The sequence below is a fragment of the Homarus americanus genome, unplaced genomic scaffold, assembly GCF_018991925.1.
Source record: "Homarus americanus isolate GMGI-L3 unplaced genomic scaffold, GMGI_Hamer_2.0 scaffold2539, whole genome shotgun sequence".
In the NCBI taxonomy this organism is placed as follows: Eukaryota; Metazoa; Arthropoda; class Malacostraca; order Decapoda; family Nephropidae; genus Homarus; species Homarus americanus.
The window spans coordinates 4436331-4449550 of NW_024725489.1; the positions used below are offsets into that span (position 1 = coordinate 4436331).

The 13220-nt window shown below is 42.4% G+C and overlaps 1 protein-coding gene across 5 annotated transcripts in view; it reads right to left on the bottom strand.

Moving 5' to 3' along the window:
• Positions 1-13220, bottom strand: part of LOC121865027 (Friend leukemia integration 1 transcription factor-like) — a 213235-nt gene that overhangs the window by 38614 nt on the left and 161401 nt on the right. Inside the window, exon 2 of one of the 5 annotated variants that reach the window (XM_042364342.1) lies at positions 1188-1194. The exons of the other annotated variants lie outside the window; for them this stretch is intronic. The gene's annotated coding sequence lies outside the window, so the exon portion shown is untranslated. The remainder of the gene's footprint in view (positions 1-1187; positions 1195-13220) is intronic. 5 annotated transcript variants of the gene reach the window in all.

Sequence of the window (13220 nt, forward strand, 5' to 3'; positions counted from 1 at the left end):
CCACCCGCCTCCACAGTCCATCCATCACCACCTCCACAGCCCATCCATCACCACTTCCACAGCCCATCCATCACCACTCCACAGCCCATCCATCACCACCTCCACAGCCCATCCATCACCACCTCCACAGCCCATCCATCACCACCTCCACAGCCCATCTATCACCATCGGGCATGAATCAACAAACTGATACCGCACACCTCACTCGTAGGAAGAAGTGAGGCTGCAGGTCTTATGGTCAACACTCAAGCTGACATTCATTAATGTGTCTGGACCCCCCCCCCCCAGGCTTAGGTGAAGTCGGAAACCAGGGAACAACCATAACGTTAACCTATCCATCCCCCAACAGGAAGTGGTTAATCATCAGGTGAAATAAAGTAAAGTGTTAAGATTTACGGAGAATCTAACTATCCACTCATGAGGTATGTGCTGTGACTGCTGGTGATCACAGAGGTGCACGGGAAAATTAACTCAACCCAAACTTGGAATGACATTGAAAGTTAATAAGACAATGTTTTATAATGACCTAATTAAGCACACAATTATTAATTTGAAACCGATGTATATGTTACCTGCAATACTGGCCATACTGTTGCCTTGTGTTCGTTGTATAAAACGTGGGATTGCGTGTAAAACACTGACTTCGCTGAACCTCTTAATTAAAACGGTGCATCAAAGGTATGGCAATGGAGGAGTGAGGAAGTTTGGTGTGCCGATCACTAGTTCATGGACCAAAAGCAAATTTAATTTAAAAGTGATGTGGAAAGTGTTCACTGTAGTAAAAATGTTCAAGTGGGAGCATGGTGAACTGAATGTATACTGTAAGTACGAAACTGAACATGTTGGAGTACAGAATGTTCAAAATTCTGTTGGGTAAAATGGGATGATTTTGTAAACAATGAGGATCTAACGAGAAGGCTGGGAAACATGTCGGTAAATATTGAATAAGATAATTTGGCCGCATACATACTGTAGGGTACAAGCCCAGCCACCAAGAGGAATAAGTAATGAGGTGGGACGCCAGCATGGAACAGTCTTGGTGCAAATGAGCCTAAATGCTGCCATTTTTACTAATAGGAAGGAAAGATGTGGTTCAGGATCACCAAAAGAGGAAGAAATATTGTGTTTTATGCAATTATCAAGCTTAGGGAAGATAAGGCTGTTCACATAATGACAAAAGCGTAATGTGCTGTACTCGTAACCTGAAAGTATTGAAGGCTAAAATGAAACATCCAAGTGCGTTTTCCCCTCGGCCGCCGGGCAGACCCACGATAGCCACCGTAAATGTACCAGAGAGCTGAGAATCGTATATCAAACTCCTAAATAAAATAAAATTTCCTTCTCAAAATTCATATCTACACAGGCCTACTGCATATCTCTTAACATATCCAGTATGTGACCAAGTGATTTCGTAACGGTACATATAATTTTTATTTATTTTCCGTATACATGTATGGACCTCATTTAGGGTAGTTATAATCGTTCCAAGAAGGATAAGAGAGTAGTCGCCGCCCAAATGTGTTCATGTGTCTCCGTGCTGAAGGAAAAACTTTGGCTGGAATATCCCCCCCCCCCCGCCCCCGACCAGCTGAACACGAAGACCATTGACTCGCTTATCACAAAAACATAGGCAATAATTACTTGGTATGACCCCTGGAATCTTCAATGCGGTGATAGCTTCCTGGAGAATGTGTTTATTCTTGTTTATATTCATCAACGTTCACAAATCCACATCATATTTCGGGGGTGTGGACGCCAGACAACGCCGGACCAACCAGAAGTGCTTCACGGTACTCCAACACTTGTTATCAAGCGAAATCTTGCTTTATGACCTACTAATCGGTTAAATTCCGATGTCGTGCGGAACAAATTCAACAAATAAAGTTCAGCGTTTTCTTTAAAAATTAAGACCTAACGAAATAGTTGTCAAATTATTTACAATAAGCAATAGTTTGTGACTGGGTCCTACCGGCCTAATAACCCGTTAGGAGCAGCACGGATACATTACACGAGAAACAGACGTAGTGTGATCGTCCCTAACTAGTACCTACATTTCCTCAACTGAACATTAATCTCCTCTTCACAAATGTGAGAGCATCAACTGTTACACTCTTATAACCCCACTACACATATTCGGCTAACTCAAATAAGAAAAGGAAAAATTAGCTCCTTGTACTGTACAGTACTGGTTTCTTGTGGAATCAATGCTTTTAAATTCACACACCCCAATTATACATCTAAATCTTGAATAACACCACTCAATAGAAGCTGTCAGCAACAATAATATTACCCATGATTCATTTGACATTGTCGTCTGCCTTCATGTACACTATATTTACCAAGAGCTTATTCCCAGTTGGAAGATACTGAAGATACATAGAGGATATTTAAGGGTATTATCTTACTTTCGGACAACACGGGAATCTTAGGCATTTTATCGTTATATTCAATAGTTTATACAATTCTAAGACATTTTTCTTCTATGACGTTTCCCTCGCAAACGGCTTAGGGTAATATGCCGGGCGGTACAGGGGAGGCGGAGGCTGCAGGACCCTCAGATTCGGAGATTAGGTGAGGTAATTTTTAGGTTATTTGTGAGGGGAAACGTCATAGAAGAAAAATGTCTTAAAATTGTATAAACTATTGATTATAAAGATAAAATGCCTAGAATTCCCGTTTTGTCCGAAAGCAAAACTTACGATTTAAGGGATAATTTAGGGTAGGTTTTCCAACTAGTCAACATTTGAAAAAAAAAAAAAAATCACGTGTTTGTGCTTTTTGAGTTACACATTTTTTTTCTGAGAACTAATGTTTGTCAAGGACCAGCCAATGTGCACCATAGAATCTTGTCAAGGAAGACGACAACGCTGCAATATTCAGTAATCAAACAATTCATGATAAAATCTGATATCACACAATTCTCCTCAACAAATGGTCAATAGGATACACCAGCGCCCCTCAGTGGTCACCGGGTCACACCACTCCCTTTCGCTAGTCACCAAGATACACTAGTAAACGAGGCTAGAGACGGCGGACCAGGAAAATGACAGCAACATAAAAGTTACGGCATCCGTCGAACTTTTCTATATCTTGATGGGTGAAGATAATGACTGGCGGACTCTGCTCACCCCTTAATTACGCCATTATCAACGTTAAGCGCAGTAAATTATTCTCTACATACCTTTATCAAGTCTGTTTTTTCCCTTCTAGCAGTGTATAGTTACTTGGTCCTCGGAAAACAACACGTCCGTTCAGACACAAACAGCGCGAGCCGCGACTTGTGCTTGAGCCTATCTGCAGCGGAGGGCAATCAGGAAGTGTTTTGCTACACGACCAATCAGTCAAGCATTCAAACACCTTGAGCATTTCATATACAGCACACTCTGAATACAGTGTTTAAGACTACCAGAGAGTCAGACAACGGTTATTGTCTTATTTAAGGGATGCAGGGGACACACACTGTACTAATACTGTGCTGGAAGTGATTGGCGGGGTAATACCCTATTTAGTAGAGCGGATAATGGAAAAATCGTGCAAATGGTGATACAAGCATGAAATTTGGCCTGATCATACCCTAGGGGCTACTTGTCAAATCTGCCTGATTGGCCAAGTGGAAATCGAAGATGGCGGCCATTTTTCAAGATGGCTGCCAAATTGACCTTCGAAAGATGATCTCTTTTTTTTATAGAAATTGATGTAGTTTGTCAATCTAAATGATCTTAGTGTCGATATGTATGTTTTCAAGTATGCTCAGATGATTTTTCTATTTCTGATACTCTCAGATATATATTTGTCTTATTTAAGACTGGTTTTATGTACTGGTTTTATTTTTCCAACTAGGTGAGGGTAGCATGCAGAGGGTCTCTGCATATGAGGGAGTGATTGTCGGGCACTACCAGGGCACACTGGTGACATCACTGCTGTGCAACCCAGCATGGGGTTCAGTGCCAGCTAAGAAAAAGCATGTCATACTGCAACAGCTTAGTGTCCCAAATGCTGCTTAACCAACCCCAAATCAGTTAAGCAGCCGCACCTGAATTGACAAGTGAAACTGTCAACCCCCCAGCCACCCACCCTGAGGCTTCCACTATGGGATACAAATTACAAGGTTTAGAGCATTCATAAGTTACCAAGTACAATAATAATAATAATATTAATAATATTAATAATAATATTAATATTAATATTAATATTAATAATAATAATAATAATAATAATAATAATTATAATAATAATAATAATAATAATAATAATAATAATAATAATAACAATAACAACAACAACATAAAACTATTGTTGATTAATGGATGAAATGACGTCACCAAAGACTGTCAAATTTACCACTGCAGCCTAAATAAGAGCAATTACATGATGCGTAACTAAATCAGTCTAGAAATCATTTATAAAATTATATGGCCAACGAAAATATTACAAAACTACACCACTCATGACTGTATTGCTCCACTCCCTCCGACGAGGTACACAAAGCCGAGGATAACCAGTGTGGCCCCCGGGAGTGTTGGCCACGTGAACACACCCGCCCTGGGGAGCCACCAGCCACCACTACACCTTACCTTCTCTCTCTCTCACACACACACACACACACACACACACACACACAATAACTATCAATAATACTGAGCCAAAGGAAAACGATAGTGTGTTTTATTGCCAAGTGGTAAAGACTCTTATTATTCCATCACATGATTTATGACGAGCGTTCGTACTCGCTTTCAATGTTCTTGTGGAGGAGCCAAGTACTAGCAACCATATGTAACGTGACAACAGTCTTTTGATAGATAATTGGTGCAGGGGTACCTAGTGACAGCACTAGGATCCCGCTTCCTCTATCAAGGAATAAACAATTGAAATTGAAATTGAATTGATAATTGGTACACTTGCCTCGCACAATTATGTAATTTTATTGAGATTAATCTGCGTAAGCCGCCTGAACATATAGGTGTGAAAATATTTAATAACTAATGGTGGAGTTAATGACTTACTGCAGCTATCACCATACTGTGTTTTACGTGAATAAAGGGTAATTAATGACACGTTATGGGTGACAGAGATAACAGAAAATTGTCTCTTAATAACCTTGTTACGCACCTGAAGACCCTTAGTTATTAAAGCAGAGTAATAACATTATAACAACCATTATCTTCGTTACATTTGAAGCCCTCGTTACGATGAGTCCTCAACTTATAGTAACTTCTTATTCCATGTAATTTTTTTCTTCGAGGATATTAATACCTTTTTCACTACTCAAACCACAATCAGCGAGGCGTTTTCATCATATTAAAAACAAAGGTAACAGCATGTTTATTTTAGCACCTTGGCCCATGTAAGTGTATTATGTTCGGGGAAAAGTTTCAATATTATTTTGATTTATTTTTTTTTATATATTTTTTTTTAATACAATAAGCCAGTCAGGTACCGTAGATGAGCTCTTAGATCTTGGGGTGTGAGGAAAACCCGATGAACGAACGAACCCTTGAGAATTATGGCCAGATTCACGATCTCTCTCTCTCTCTCTCTCTCTCTCTCTCTCATCAACTCCTTCCTCTAATTCTTCTTTCATCTCTTCTCTCTCCCTCCTTCCACCCCTTCGATTCATCTCTCACTGGAGCTACCTTGAGGGCAGGCGGGAGGGGGAGGGGGGGAATTTTCTGGTTCTGCTTCCTGTGTAACCTTGACCACCCCGCGTGTGTGTGGGGGGTCATCCATAGTACAGGTGTGTGGGTTATCCATTGTACAGGTGTGTGGGTTAACCCTCGTACAGGTGTGTGGGTCATCCCTAGTACAGGTGTGTGGGTAATCCCTAGTACAGGTGTGTGGGTCAGCCATAGTACAGGTGTGTGGGTCATCCATAGTACAGGTGTGTGGGTTATCCATTGTACAGGTGTGTGGGTCATCCATAGTACAGGTGTGTGGGTCATCCCTAGTACAGGTGTGTGGGTCATCCATAGTACAGGTGTGCATGATCGTCCATAGTACAAGCCTGAGGGAGGCAGGAGAGGTGTGTGGGGGAGGTAACATGGGGATGGGAGTAAGAGGGGGGGCGGCGTTCCTGGCCCCAGGTTGCTAATATCCCACCACTAACTAGAGTCATGAGAAGTACCTAATTGTGTCACAGATGCTACGACACAAAGGAAGTGACTTAATGGCACTAAAAAGCATTAAGTAACCTAAGGGTTTAGTGTTATTTTTGTAGGGTACGAGGACTAGACTTCATCGTAAATATGAACCAATAAACCTCAAATGGGGGGAGCGACGCATCGTGTCGTAGACTGCTGACGTGTCGTGAGCCCAGGGCAGGACCCGCGGGAAGGGGAATGGCCGTTCCAGTACCACCCTTGCCCTGGTACGGCTATCACAGGAAGTTGGTTAACTTACGGCAACTTGGACACCTACTGCAGTACAGTACAACCTTTTTACAAGACGCTATAAGCTCTCTCTAAGACGGTCATACCATGTCATGATCATCCATTCAGAGTAAACAAGTTTTCTATTTACTATAGAAAGATAGCGGTGGTTGTGGTGTGGGGCGGGCGTATGGGAATGGACAGAACAGCGCGGGCAGGTGGCCCACCGCGGGCCGTAACGCCACGTCAACTAGTGGCACCCAGGGCTGGTGGTAACCCTGAGAGACTGTTCACAGCCCACCTCACCCGCCTTCCTGACACAGATCAACGACTCTTACTATGACCTTCACTCCTGTACGAGGGCTGGGGTGTGGACGGAGTATTATAGATTTACATAAGGTGGAGAACGGCAAGAAAGACTAAGAGAGTGAGAAAGAGGCGGTACGGTAAGTACATCACATTACCAGACCAAAGTAACGCTTTAAACAATAAAACGGGAAAAACTCAGCAAAGAGCGAATTATATCCTTAATGGCTAACAATTATTAGCCTTAAACGATAACGGACAGTGATGAAAATCTCCCAGAGAATAAACAGTTTTCAAATAAACTCATCTCGGTAAATACCAACTGAAAAGAATCAATTGGTGCCTTTTTTATTTTTATTTTCATTATTGTTGTAGTTATTATTGCTTTCGTTTTCTAAGGCACAAAATATGAAAGTGATTCATTGTGTCGCCTTCAGAGACAATTATTCTCCCCAGACAGACAAGCCAGGATGGGATATTACACTTATATAACGAACCCAGATGATAAAGCAAAGCGGCCATGTTATATCTCTTGGCCTTCACTAGAGCTTTAATGATCAAACTGAAATGAGAGACATAACACCATATACTGTACTCTGGGTTGAAGTTCAAATGGGCCCCAGTCTTAACAGGCCCCAAACTACCCTTTTATGATTTTAGAGGTCTAGTCCAAATGGGCCCCAGTCTAACCAAACCATTACGATTGAGAACCACTAGGATTGGTGCCTAATGGAACCAGGACCAATTAGTACTCAAATCCTCAAATCCTTATGACCAAATTAAGCTGGTGTCAGTTTATTAATGAGAAGGGTCCGCTTAGCCACTCGCCGTATGCTGAGGTGGTGCACAGGGCTGCTGAGGTGGTGCATGGGGCTGCTGAGGACGTGTGTGTGTTGGGGGTAGGGGGTGGCAGGTATGTGACGACGTGGCGACGCCTTTAGGAAGGTAAGGAACCCAGCTGTGTGTGTGTGTGCGTGTGTGTGTGTGTGTTAATACGCTGTCTCCAGTGTTGCCATTGTTGTTGTTTTTGTTAATTTATCATTGTTGTTGTTGTTGTTCATATGCCATTATTGTTGTACTATGATGAGTTATTGCTGCCGTTGTAGATTGTGGTAACAGAGTATAATTGGTTGTTTGTGAGTGCGTGCATGAGCGTATGTGAACGAGCTGTGGGGTGTTGTGGTGAGGGTGTGGTCAACGCGTAAAGGCGGTAGTGTGGTGAACGAGTAGGAGTGGTGTGATTAGTGTGGTGAACGTGTAAGGGTGTTGTGATGAAGGTGCGGTGAACGTGTAGGAGTGTTGTGATGAAGGTGTGGTGAACGCGTAAGGGTGGTGGTGTGGTGAACGCGTAAGGGTGGTAGTGTGGTGAACGGTGTGGTGAACTTGTAGGAGTGGTGTGGTTGTAGTGTGGTGAACGTGTAGGAGTGGTGTGGTTGTAGTGTGGTGAACGTGTAGGGGTGTTGTGATGAAGGTGTGGTGAACGTGAGATTATCAGATCATGGGAGGAAGGGGGCGGTGGAGAGACCTGTCACCTGCTACAGGGAGAAGCGGTGCGCAGAACACTACTGCCTCCAGGTCCCCAGCGATCATTCCCGCCACTGGCTACGTCATACCGAGTCTCCATAGCAACAAAGTCTTTCATTTTGATAACCAGCAACATAACGTATTAAAATTCACAAATTCTTGAACCTATAATTATTTTCGCCTTCGATAAAATAAAACATGGAATGACAATTAGCCATTACTGATCACTTAACAACCAACACACATTATCTATATTCTGACCTCAATAACCTGGCTGGCTACTCTATCACCACATCCCTGTACTGACCTCTGCTTACTTTTTATTATTATTATCATTTCTAATTCAATACCAGAGCCACAAACCTATGCACTTTATTATAGCATCACACACCGGCTGATACTACTGACTAAAATTGTTAAAAGTTGTCGTGTCAGTAACAAGTTTAGTGCGACAATGCCAGATATGGACAAAACCACAACCTCAAGCACCACCTGAACGCTGAGTGTGTGTGTGGGGAAGGTCGCGCTGACACGGTGTTGGCTATCAGATCACCATTTTACAGTAGATTGTATTATCTTGCTATTAGTGTTATCACGGCTTGGATGACACTACTGGGTAGTCCTTAAATGATAAAATAAATATTTAAATAGCTGACATGTGATATAATATACTATAATAATATTACCATTTGAATTTCTTACACTATTATATAACACTCGATTTGTATTTTACAGATCGATAAAACTATAGTGAAGTTATTATTACCATTATTATTATTATTGTAAGTGAAGGTAAATAGTTATGGTGATCCTCCCACCAATCACCTAACAAGCAGGGTCGGACGGCCAGGCGTTGATCCTATAACCTACTTGAGTCACCCCCTAACATCGCACCTTATAGTAGTGGACAATTAGTTTAAGGTTATTGAGTAGATTAATGTGTTTACTCTATACCTTCTACAGTTATTTGACGTATGTAGAGCACGCGCGCGCACACGTACTGTATACACATTTATACGCCCGGGAGCACACACACACACAGTCTTGGTCAATTCGCAGTTTCACAATATGCCTAATAACAACAACACGTGAGTCATCTACAATCATATCAGGGGATACATACAACTTACCTGCTTGTGTTACTATCTCAGTCAGGGAACAAAAAGCTTTAAGAAACGTTATGAGGCGGGGAAGAGCACACACATACACGTCATTAACCCCCTGAGTACGATGACTTACCCTTGAGTACGATGACTTACCCCTTGAGTACGATGACATACCCCTTGAGTACGATGACATACCCCTTAAGTACGATGACATACCCCTTGAGTACGATGACTTACCCCTTGAGTACGATGACATACCCCTCGAGTACGATGACTTACCCTTGAGTACGATCACTTACCCCTTGAATACGATAACCCTTGAGTACGATCACTTACCCCTTGAATACGATAACTGCCCTTAAGTACGGTGACTTACCCTGAGTACGATCACTTACCCTTGAGTACGATGACTTACCCTTGAGTACGATGACTTACCCCTTGAATACGATAACTGCCCTTAAGTACGGTGACTTAACCCCATGAATACAGCCATACCACTCCGTCACTACTGTACTGCGGTGTTTTTCAGGACTTTTTTTTTTTTTTTAAACTCAGGTTGAAACACGACGACCCTCTTCAACAGGAGAGGGTGTTTAAAACTCCGGGCGTAAAACAGCACTTAAAAGAGGTCCTGTAACACAACCTGCCATAGAGATAACGCTTTGAACACTGTTAATATAACCCAAAGTGAAAATATTTGTTATAATCTTTAAACCAATAATAATAATAATATGTTAATAACTAGCTAAATAAATAAAATAAAATAATCTGCCATTACCACCTAACAAATCTTAATCTCACGAATAACACAAACGTTTGATACAGTACAGTAGAGGAGGATACGACTGAAGACAAGTGGAGGCTGACAGTGTAATGATGTAACGAGAAACAAGAGTAATGTTCGCCTTTCTAGCACTGAATGTAACGAGATTCAGGTTGTTGGTTGTTGTCAGTGTACTGGTGAGTCGAGTGTGAACGGTACTGTGGTAATTTGAAGCAATAATATGGGTTCTGTTTCTAGTATGGGTCAAGGATATGGGTTCTATCTCGCATGGGTCAAGGATATGGGTTCTATCTCGTGTATGGGTCAAGGATATGGGTTCTATCTCCAGTATGGTCAAGGATATGGGTTCTATCTCCATTATCGGTCAAGGATGTGGTTCTATCTCCATTATGGGTTAAGGATAAGGGTTCTATCTCCAGTATGGGTCAAGGATATGGGTTCTATCTCGTGTATGGGTCAAGGATATGGTTCTATTCCAGTATGGGTCAAGGATATGGGTTCTATCTCGTGTATGCGGGTCAAGGATATGGGTTCTATCTCCAGTATGGGTCAAGGATGGGTTCTATCCAGTATGGGGTCAAGGATGTGGGTTCTATCTCCATTATGGGTTGTTGATAAGGGTTCTATCTCCATTATGCGGGTCAAGGATATGGGTTCTTATCTCGTGTAAGGGTCAAGGATAAGTGGTTCATCTCGTGTATGGGTCAAGGATATGGGTTCTATCTCCAGTATGGGTCAAGGATATGGGGTTCTATCTCCAGTATGGGTCAAGGATATGGGTTCTATCACCAGTATGTGGGTCAAGGGTATGGGTTCTATCTCCAGTATGGGTCAAGGATATGGGTTGTATTCCTTGTAGTATGGGTCAAGGATATGGGTTCTATCTCCAGTAAGGGTCAAGGATATGGTTCTATCTCGTGTATGTGGGCTCAAGGATATGGGTTTTAGATCTCGTGTATGGGTCAAGGATATGGGTTCTATCTCGTGTATGGGTCAAGGATATGGGTTCTATCTCCATTATGTGGGTCAAGGATGTGGGTTCTATCTCCAGTATGTGGGTCAAGGATATGGGTTCTATCTCGTGTATAATAAGGATATGGATTCTATCTCGTGTATGGGTCAAGGATATGGGGTTCTATCTCGTGTATGTGTCAAGGATAAGGGTTATATTCCAGTGTGGGTCAAGATATGGGTTCTATCTCCATAGGGTCAAGGATATGCGTTCTATCTCGTGTATGGGTCAAGGATATGGGTTCTATCTTCAGTATGGGCAAGGATATGGGTTCTATCTCGTGTATGGGGTCAAGGATATAGGTTCTATCTCGTGTATGGGTCAAGGATATGGGTTCTATCTCGTGTATGGGTCAAGGATATGGGTTCTATCTCGTGTATGGGTCAAGGATATGGGTTCTATCTTCAGTATGGGTCAAGGATATGGGTTCTATCTCCAGTATGGGTCAAGGATATGGGTTCTATCTCCAGTATGGGTCAAGGATATGGGTTCTATCTCCAGTATGGGTCAAGGATATGGGTTCTATCTCCATTATTTGGTCAAGGATATGGGCTCCCATTCCAGTATGGGTCAAGGATATGGGTTCTATCTCGTGTATGGGTCAAGGATATGGGTTCTATCTCCATTATGGGTCAAGGATATGGGTTCTATCTCGTGTATGGGTCAAGGATATGGGTTCTATCTCCAGTATGGGTCAAGGATATGGGTTCTATCTCGTGTATGGGTCAAGGATATAGGTTCTATCTCGTGTATGGGTCAAGGATATGGGTTCTATCTCCAGTATGGGTCAAGGATATGGGTTATATCTCCAGTATGGGTCAAGGATATGGGTTATATCTCCAGTATGGGTCAAGGATATGGGTTCTATCTCCAGTATGGGTCAAGGATATGGGTTCTATCTCCAGTATGGGTCAAGGATGTGAGTTTTATCTCGTGTATGTGTCAAGGATAAGGGTTATATCTCCAGTGTGGGTCAAGGATATGGGTTCTATCTCCAGTATGGGTCAAGGATATGGGTTCTATCTCCAGTATGGGTCAAGGATATGGGTTCTATCTCGTGTATGGGTCAAGGATATGGGTTTTTATCTCGTGTATGGGCCAAGGATATGGTTCTATCTCGTGTATGGGTCAAGGATATGGGTTCTATCTCCATTATGGGTCAAGGATGTGGGTTCTATCTCCAGTATGGGTCAAGGATATGGGTTCTATCTCGTGTATGGGTCAAGGATATGGGTTCTATATCCATTATGGGTCAAGGATATGGGTTCTATCTCCAGTATGGGTCAAGGATATGGGTTCTATCTCCATTATGGGTCAAGGATATGGGTTCTATCTCCATTATGGGTCAAGGATATGGGTTCTATCTCCAGTATGGGTCAAGGATATGGGTTCTATCTCCATTATGGGTCAAGGATATGGGTTCTATCTCCATTATGGGTCAAGGATGTGGGTTCTATCTCCAGTATGGGTCAAGGATATGGGTTCTATCTCGTGTATGGGTCAAGGATATGGGTTCTATATCCATTATGGGTCAAGGATATGGGTTCTATCTCCAGTATGGGTCAAGGATATGGGTTCTATCTCCATTATGGGTCAAGGATATGGGTTCTATCTCCATTATGGGTCAAGGATATGGGTTCTATCTCCAGTATGGGTCAAGGATATGGGTTCTATCTCCGTGTATGGGTCAAGGATATAGGTTCTATCTCTTCGTGTATGGGCTGGAAGGATATGGGTTCTATCTCGTGTATGGGTCAAGGATATGGGCTCGTCTCGTGTATGGGTCAAGGATATGGGTTCTATCTCGTGTATGGTCATGATAAGGGTTCTATCTCCATTATGGGCTAGCGATGGGTTCTATCTCGTGTATGGGTCAAGGATATGGGATCAATCTCCATTATGGGTTAAGGATATGGGTTGTATCTCGTGTATGGGTTAAGGATATGTTATCTATCCCATTGGCGGGTTAAGGATATGGCTCTATCTCCATTATGGGTCAAGGATATGGGTTCTACCTTCAGTATGGGTCAAGGATATGGGTTCTACCTTCAGTATGGGTCAAGGATATGGATTCAAACTATACCATGGGTTCAGATTCGACTAATACAGTGCCTTGCGGAGCT